Here is an 8,318-nt window from a genome sequence, read left to right on the forward strand (position 1 = left end):
TGCCCTCCGGGGCAGGCAGGAATCGAACTCATGCAGAAGCGGCTTTAGATTCTCAGTGCTGTGCTTTAACCCGCTGCGCCTCCAGGGAGGGCCAGTTAAGAAATATTTTTAAGTTAAGGCTGAAGCCCAGTTTTCAGAACTGCAGGTCAAGTTCAGAGAGAAACTAGGGCCACCGTAACTAGGACAAATGCCAGGTGGCTGAGTAACATTCGCTTAAATTTCTCCTATGAGTTCTGCCTCTTCTAAGACAGGGCAAAACTTTGGATGGGGATCAAGGAACCAAACTTGGAGAACCGCAAGGCTGGATTCAGCAAGGTTTAGAAAACGGAGACAGGGACACACATTGATACCTACCCACATCAAACTGGGGAGGTAAAACCTTAGAAGATGCATTCCTTCCCTCGGATGGAATGGGGTCTAACTTTAGCCCATTTCTCTCTATGTGGGAGTGAGGAGTGGGATCCAAACAGAATATGTTTTAAAGAGAGAAAATACGGATAAAGAGAAGCTAGAACAGAATCCACCACTCTGACCTCTATATTTCTTATTCCAAGTTATTTTACTCATTCAAACCTCTTCCATCCTGCATATTTGGTCCCTCCAGTACCTCCTGCATCCAAACCCTATGCCCACGATTAGTTCTCACTGTGGCTCATCCAGCAGATGTCTCCTGTTGAACTAAGTGCCACCTTTGCCACATTAATGGTGTCCTTTAAATCCAACTGTCTAAAGGTTCATTGTAAGCAATATTATTTCTTAAGCTGGTCTTCCCAAAAAAGGAACTTTCAGGGTCTTGGCCCCTTGACCCCATGGGTCAGCTGATGACTCAGTCATGGGTCCCTCAGAGCCTTGTCCCACCACACCTCATGCTACTTCTTCAGCTGAAACTGGAGCAGCCTTCAGCTAGGATTTTTATACAATATTTTAGTGATTTTTTATGTTAATCAATATGTGCCTTACAATATTAAAAAATTGTATGGGGAGGAAAAGTTGAGATTCAGAGTGAGATCTGGAGAACAGAATGAGGAGACCTTCTCCTACTTACTGGTCACTCATGTAACAGACATTTATAGACTGCACTAGCTGTCTACTTCTTGATCCAAATTATAGTAAAAAGTAAGATACAAGCAATATTTAAAAATTAGATTTTTCCGGCCCTCCCTGGTGGCGCAGCGGGTTAAAGCACAGCACTGAGAAGCTAAAGCCACTTCCGCATGAGTTTGATTCCCGCCTGCCCCGGAGGTGACCACATGGCGTGGCAGACCTCTCCTGACCCGCCCGCTGCTCCCCTCAGCAGTATACTTCGTAGATCTGCCTGTTCTGCTCCCCACTCTGTCTCTGGTGAAACCTCTCACCGCCCCTGAGCCTCTGGCCTGTACCCCAGCTCTGTATGCACAAATAAATAAATCTTTAAAAAAAAATTAGATTTTTCCATCTTTGCTAGCATTCAACAATTTGAATATCTGGGCAGACACTGCTTTTCATCTCAGCAGCTGAAAGGAGCCCCAGGGAAGAAACATCTCACTGGCAGGTGAGACAATGGATGAATTATCTGGTGTCTGCTTTTGAAGTTTAACAAATTCTTAGGAATGAGACACAGAAGGAACAAAATGTTACTGACTCACCTTTCATAAAAGTAAGTATTTGACAGGTTACGGAATGCCATGTGTAGATCTGGGACTACTGGCAATTAACTATGAGATTTAGCATTTTATAATGACGTGTGTGCCAGGCTGGATCTAAACCACACCATGATGTTGGCCTCAGCATCTCCTCTGTACACACTATTCCTGGGAAGCCTGAGATACACACTCCCAAATCTATCGAACATTTCTTTTCACATTGCCGACCAAGTGCCCAAGTCCCTCTTGGACTCTTGCTTGGATGATTACACTCCCTGGTACTAGCAGAGGTTCAATACCTAGAGCCCAAGCAATTCATTGATAACACTTGGTCTTCAAAAGAAAATATGGGTTTAAATTAAATTTGGACTAAGTAGTGGCATTTCTGGTGTTATCCAGGCTTTAGAGAGACCTTTGACAATAGAGAATTTCCTGGACCTAGGGACCTTTAGGTGACCCTGGCGGCCTGTGGTAGCTCCAGAGCACTGGCCACAGCAGACCTCCCTCCCCTGGCATTCTCCACCATTTGTTCTGGGCTCACAAAACGTGAGACAGTGGTTCCCAGGGACAGGGACACTTAGGGTTGGGTATTGGGCTGTCACTAGCCTAAGGTGTGCTGGTAAGACTCTCCTAGGCAAGCACATAGAGCATCTCGCCATAACATCTGTTTCTCCCCAAGTTTTCAAGTCCATTATTTGATATTCACTATGGCCTCAGGGCTCTGGGATACAGAACAGCAGATTCCTAAGTTGTTCACGTGGTTAACGCTGTTTCTCCATCCAGCGTGGACAGAAAGCTCTCAGACAGATGATGTCAGTGAAACTGAAGAGGAGACTTATTAAAATCTATGTTCTCACTGGCTGAGAAAACTTTTCCAGGAACTCTCAGGTACTGAGGGTAGAAATGCAGCTGGGGGCAGTCTTTCTGGAAAGCAATTTGGCTGTACTTGGTGAAACTATGTGTGCAGGTGCCCTATGACCCAGCTACTCCCCACTGGAGTCTGTACTGCAGAGAAATTCAGGCACAGGTTAAGGGTGTGTGTGTGTGTGTGTGTGTGTGTATGTGAAGGACTTGGTTTAACACTGGGTATGGAAAAAATGATGAAAATAATGACAGCTAACACAGACTGGCTGCTTACATGTATTCAGTACATTCCCTGTTCTCAGGATGTTTCATGAAGTAGAAACTGTTCCTAGCACTGTTTTGCAAATGAGAACACTGAGGTATGGGCAGGTTGTGAAATGGGCAAAGTTCTCAGACATGCCAAGTGGGGACAATGACTCCTGAGTGTGTACTCCCAACCATTATGTGTCCATCAGTGGGGAATACATAAATGAACATGGAGTGTAGTTCATCAGACTTATGGACAAGGCTTAAAAGCACAGAGCTGAGTGAAAAAAAGAAAACTGAGTTCTGTCCTTCGCAACTATGTCATATCATATCATATCTTTATCTATCTACCTACCTATCAATCTATTATCTATCACAAAGACAATAGATATAAAATTTCAAACGTATCAGTATATACATATTCAACTTCATATTAGTGAGTATATTAATGTGTGTCTGGGAGAGGGGCAAGTACCAACCAGGAATGAAGAGGAAATGTATAAAACTAAGTTAAAAAACAAGATAAGCCATGTGAAGAAGGGTGATGATTGGGTGTTACTGAGGAGACACCCAACTCTGCTCTCTTCTCCTGAAGTTAATGGTTTTTTTCCTGTAATTCCTTTGAGGTTAATATTTTTTTTTCTGTAATTCCTTTTATAAAACTAAAGTTCAAACTCTATCCCATCATTAGGGAGGATCAGGTAAGGCAAGTTCTTTCCCTCTCTTTCTGAGGGCTCTATTCAGTGAGCTGCAAAGGCTGTAAATTGTGTGCACTCAACCTGGTGTTTTATGACACCATAAGATAGGAGGTCATTTTTTTTTTTTTTACAGATAAAAAGAGAAGCAGATTCGACAGGTAGTGATCCTGCAAATTATCAGCAGATCTGGCACTTGACCCAAATCCCAGGCCTGGAGTTTCAGCCCTGTGGTTTACACAAACACTGTATTAACCAGAGTTTCCTCTACAGAGTTTCCTCTGTAGAAACAGTCACTATTTCCCAGAGTCAAGAATTTATCATATTGTTTGAGGAGGATCTTTAGGCAAGAAAAGGGTGATAATATTTTAACTAAAAAATTTTTAGGATCACAAAGGGATAGAGCATTCTTGTAAACCTTTTGAAAAATTACTTATTTACTGCTCCTGTAACTCTGGCAGTGGTTAATCTACTGCTTGGCACTGTGGACATGCCCACTTCATGGCCTGCAGATCTGTAAATGAACCTCTCTCTGTGCAGGCTTGTTGGAATATCTAGAAATGGCATTTCCAAATGACTTACACATGGGCATAGCTCATATTACTGCATATCATTGTTTCCTATACAGATGGAGAATTAATTCACAGCTAACAGTGTAATCAGACGGACCCCAGGGAGTGATTCAACAGGAGGTTATTTGGCAAATGTGCAATGACTATAAAATGTGATTACCTCATTCGTCCTTTTTTAAGAGTCAGGTTGGCATGAGAATTTGGCTTATTTGAACCCGTTGGAGGTTTTATTCTGACATATTTATCTGATACTGACAGAAAACACAGCTCTGATTGAGGGACAAATTGGTCATGAACTGGGCAAAAGACAAAGGCGCCAGGCATACTAACACAGCCCAGGCTGTGCCATGCCAGCTGGAAATTGCTGGTTAGGTTCTTCATGACTTTTGTAAAGAGCTGTGTCAGGTTCCTCAGTGAGGGTGGGTGGGTTGAAATTTGTAAAGGCACAGGGGAGGAGGGAAGAAGGCAGAGCAGCAGCCCTTGGGATGTTGAGAATGAGGAAGAGGGTAGACGTGGGTGGGAGAGAAGAGGAAAAGAGAGGATGGTGATGAGCTAGGCTGAACAGGACACACCTGGCCGGGAGAGGGAGGGTATTTCTATGAGGCAAAGGGTAAAGACTTGGTCTGAGGTTATGGGACTTCCAGGGCATGGCTGGAAATGTGTCTCATGTTGAGTATTAGCGTAAAAACCTAAGGTCATGGGCGCTGGAAGAAGCTGCTTAGGAAGTGTGCTCCCATTCTCTTTAATCATTAGAGGCACAAAGAAGTAAGTCAAGTAGCAGGCAAATTTCCCTGGGAGCAGTGCCAGATGCAGGCAGTTCCTGGATGATACTTCCTCTCCAGCCGCACCCCCTGCCCCCATCCTCTGTATCTTTGAACCTTTGTACAGACCATTCCCCTCATCCGGATAGGGCCCTTCATTCCTCCCCAGCTCACTAGAGCAGCCGGTCTCCGAATCAGAGGTCATTTGCCACACGAGCACTCGCAATGGGGCTATACTGGGAGAGTAAAACATGGGAGGTCAGACATAGTATTTAAAAAATGTGAACTCTCTCTTCAGTAGCTATTTTTTAATTTTAGGTGGAAATGAGAATATTTTGGATTTGTCCCTTTCAATAAAATATAATGTTAAAATTAATTCACCTCTTCTTACTTTCTCATAGGAAATTTTAAATTTCCCACTAGAAAATTTAAACACCCATGTGGCGCCCATTCCACATCCATTTGGACAGCCCTCCCTGATTTTATGCATTGGTCAAGGGGCGGCAGGCGCTAGAGCCAGCTGCCAAAGGTCAAACCCTGGATTCAGATCTTACCCTTCACAGCAAGGGGCTGGGCTGCAGACTTCATCTTTCCTTGCATCACTGTTCTAACATACTGCCTAGCTCTGTGGAAGGTGCAGGGCTAGAGGCAGCCTCCTTGAAGTTTTCAGCACACCCCACTTTGTGACTCTATTGCCCCATTTCAGGACTGATCACAGTGCTCTGCACCTTCCTTCTCACTGCACCCCACAGTCCCTGAGACTAGGTCTGTACCTTACCCATAGTTATATGTTTAGTAAGAGAATTAGTGCATAGCAGGGAGTCAAGAAATATTTTAAATTTAAGGCTGAGACCAGTTTTCAGGACTGTGGGTCAAGGTCAGAGAGAGACTAGGGCCACCATAGCTAGGACAAATGCCAAGTGACTGAGTAACATTAGTTTAAATTTCTTCTATGGGCTCTGACTCTTCTGAGGCCAGGCAAACCTTTAGATGGGGCTCGAAGAACCTCACTTGGAGAATCATGAGGCTGGATCCAGCAAAGTTGGTTCCAGAAAACTGAGACAAGGACACACATTGATACCCATCTGGCAGCCAATTGGGGAGGCAAAACCTGAGATGATACATCCCCTCCCTTGGATGCAGTGGGGCCTGGCTTCAGCCCTGTTTTCCACTTTGGGGGTGGGGTGGGGGGAGGGGTGCCTATGAAGGACACATTCACTACATGGGCTCAGGTGTATAAATTGCTTAACTCATGATTTCTCATGGAGTTGCACCTGAGGTGCTTTCATTGGCACCTGATCTTCTGTCAATGCCCTGGCAGCGTGGAGGGATTGATACATCTGTCAGAGAGACTGCAGAGACCAGGCCATGTGGCAAGATCAGGCAGCACCCATGGAGCCACAAGTCACAAGTCACAATGATGCTGTTTTCCTTTAAAGGGATTTGGGAGTGAGGGCAGGTTCTGCCCAGTTTATTAGTCAATCCACAACACATTCAGAAAAATGCAAAATTCATAGAAAAGTTAATGAGTTCTAGAAAAGAGAAATTTTTGTTACCTTTATAAAAATCACACAATAGAAAATGAAAATCCTTCATCAACTCTTAGTAGTGTCACTTTCAGTAACGTACCTTTTTCCAAAGGAAACAATTGTCTTGCCAATCATCACTGTGGATCATTTTGCCATTTTGACTTTACATAAATGAAATTGTATTCTTGTGTTAAATTTCTTCACTTGATATTATGTGAGATTTTTTCCATGTTTTGTTAGTAGTTGTCTGTTCATTTTCATTGCCGAATAGTTCACTTCTACATATTTATCACAAAAATACTCACACACTCTGTTATTAATGGTTACCTGGACTGTTTCCTGTTTGGGGTTATTGTGAATAATTCTGGAATGGCTATTCTGGTTGCACTAGTCACAATGGGTGGTGAGAATATGCATATGTACAACAATAGTTGGTAATCGTAAAACTTTTTCCAAAGTGTTAGTGCCATTTTCCACTTGCAGTAATCTCATATGTGAGTTCCAGATGTTCCCTATCTTTCCCAACACCTTACTTCCCACCCCAATCTGAGGACAAGAACATTAAAAAAAAAATTCCTTATGAGTAATCCTTTCATACTTTATTGGTCATTTGGCTATCTTCTTTGTGAAATTCAAGTTTTTTTGCTATTTGCTGTTCCCTCTTAAAATTTCATTTGGGTGAGCTGTCTTTTTCATATTGATGTGTGCTTTTTACCTAAATCTAAAATCACATACATGGATTGCAAATATCCTTCCTCCCTCCACTCAGTGTCTTATCTTTTAACATAAGATAACATGAGCATTTCCTAAATTTAATAAATTTTAATATAATAAAATTTAATAATATTTAATAAAATTTAATCAGTTCTCTCATTTAAAAAGTCTACTTATTTTGTAATCTAAGAAATTTTGCCTGCCTGATACAGCCATTTTAAAGTTAGTAAATTTCAGCAACCAATACAGTATATTAAAAACTGACAGGAATGGAGTTGTAGTTTTCCAATCACTGGAGTAAGGGGAGGAATCCAGAAAGCTGGAGTAGGGGTGGAGTCCACCACAAAACTCTGCAGAGTTCCTTTAGGACATCCTTCCCTTTAACAATGCTAGTTAACCATTTGACAAACCATTGTGCAATCCTCTTAAATGGTATAAATGCTGCCTCTTGACTCAATTTCCCTCCCGCTCCATTCTCCAAAACTTACACATGGGTCTTTAGAGCTCACTCTGTGCTGTTTCCTCTTTGTCCTTCTCATTGTTTAGCATCTACCTTTGTGTTCTATTTCAAACATTCATGAGATGCTTCCATGCATTTAATAGTAACAAGAATTGCTAACAATTACTAGGCACATACTATGTGCCACAGTGCTAAGAGCTTTCCATGCATGCTTTCATTTCATCTTATGCAGACCTCTTTGGCTACCCCACCAACACATTTTCACCTAAACTGATGCTTGGGGGTAGAGTTTCAGAGCCAAAATTCAAATTGAGGTTTTTAATATGCTTTTATGTCAAGACCTCATTGAATCCCTGGAAGGATCTTTGTGATTTTGTTACTGGTGGCTGAAACCTTAAACTGTTATGGGTAGTGCCCCCAGAGGGTTTGCTGATAAAAGTAGAAAGCTCCAAGATAAAATGCTAAAAGAGAGAAAATGCTGAAATGGGGTGGAGCAAACTGAGAAAGTATAAAAGAGGAATAAACAAACAAACAAAAAAAATGGGCCTGATTGCTCCTCCATGTAGAAGGAAGGAATGAGAGAAAGAGACGGTGGAGGGAGGGAGAGAGAGAAAGAGGCGGGGCAGAGGCGGGGAGGGCCGGCCTGGCGGCAAATGGCTGCCTCACAGCTCAGTATGGGCTCCCGGAGGGAACGGGGTGCAGGCCGCATGGCAGAGCCCATCGTGGGCAGCCTTGTCAGAGCGCTCGTTTTGGAGCAGTTTTGTTAGGACTGGAAGAGATGAGAGGCCCAGAGAGCCAGGCGTCCTGCTAAAATGCGTGAGTGTGGCCGGTGATCAGGTCATTTGGCTGCTACAG

Source organism: Condylura cristata, unplaced genomic scaffold (assembly GCF_000260355.1).
Source record: "Condylura cristata isolate star-nosed mole 26May11 unplaced genomic scaffold, ConCri1.0 scaffold00003, whole genome shotgun sequence".
Classification (NCBI taxonomy): Eukaryota; Metazoa; Chordata; class Mammalia; order Eulipotyphla; family Talpidae; genus Condylura; species Condylura cristata.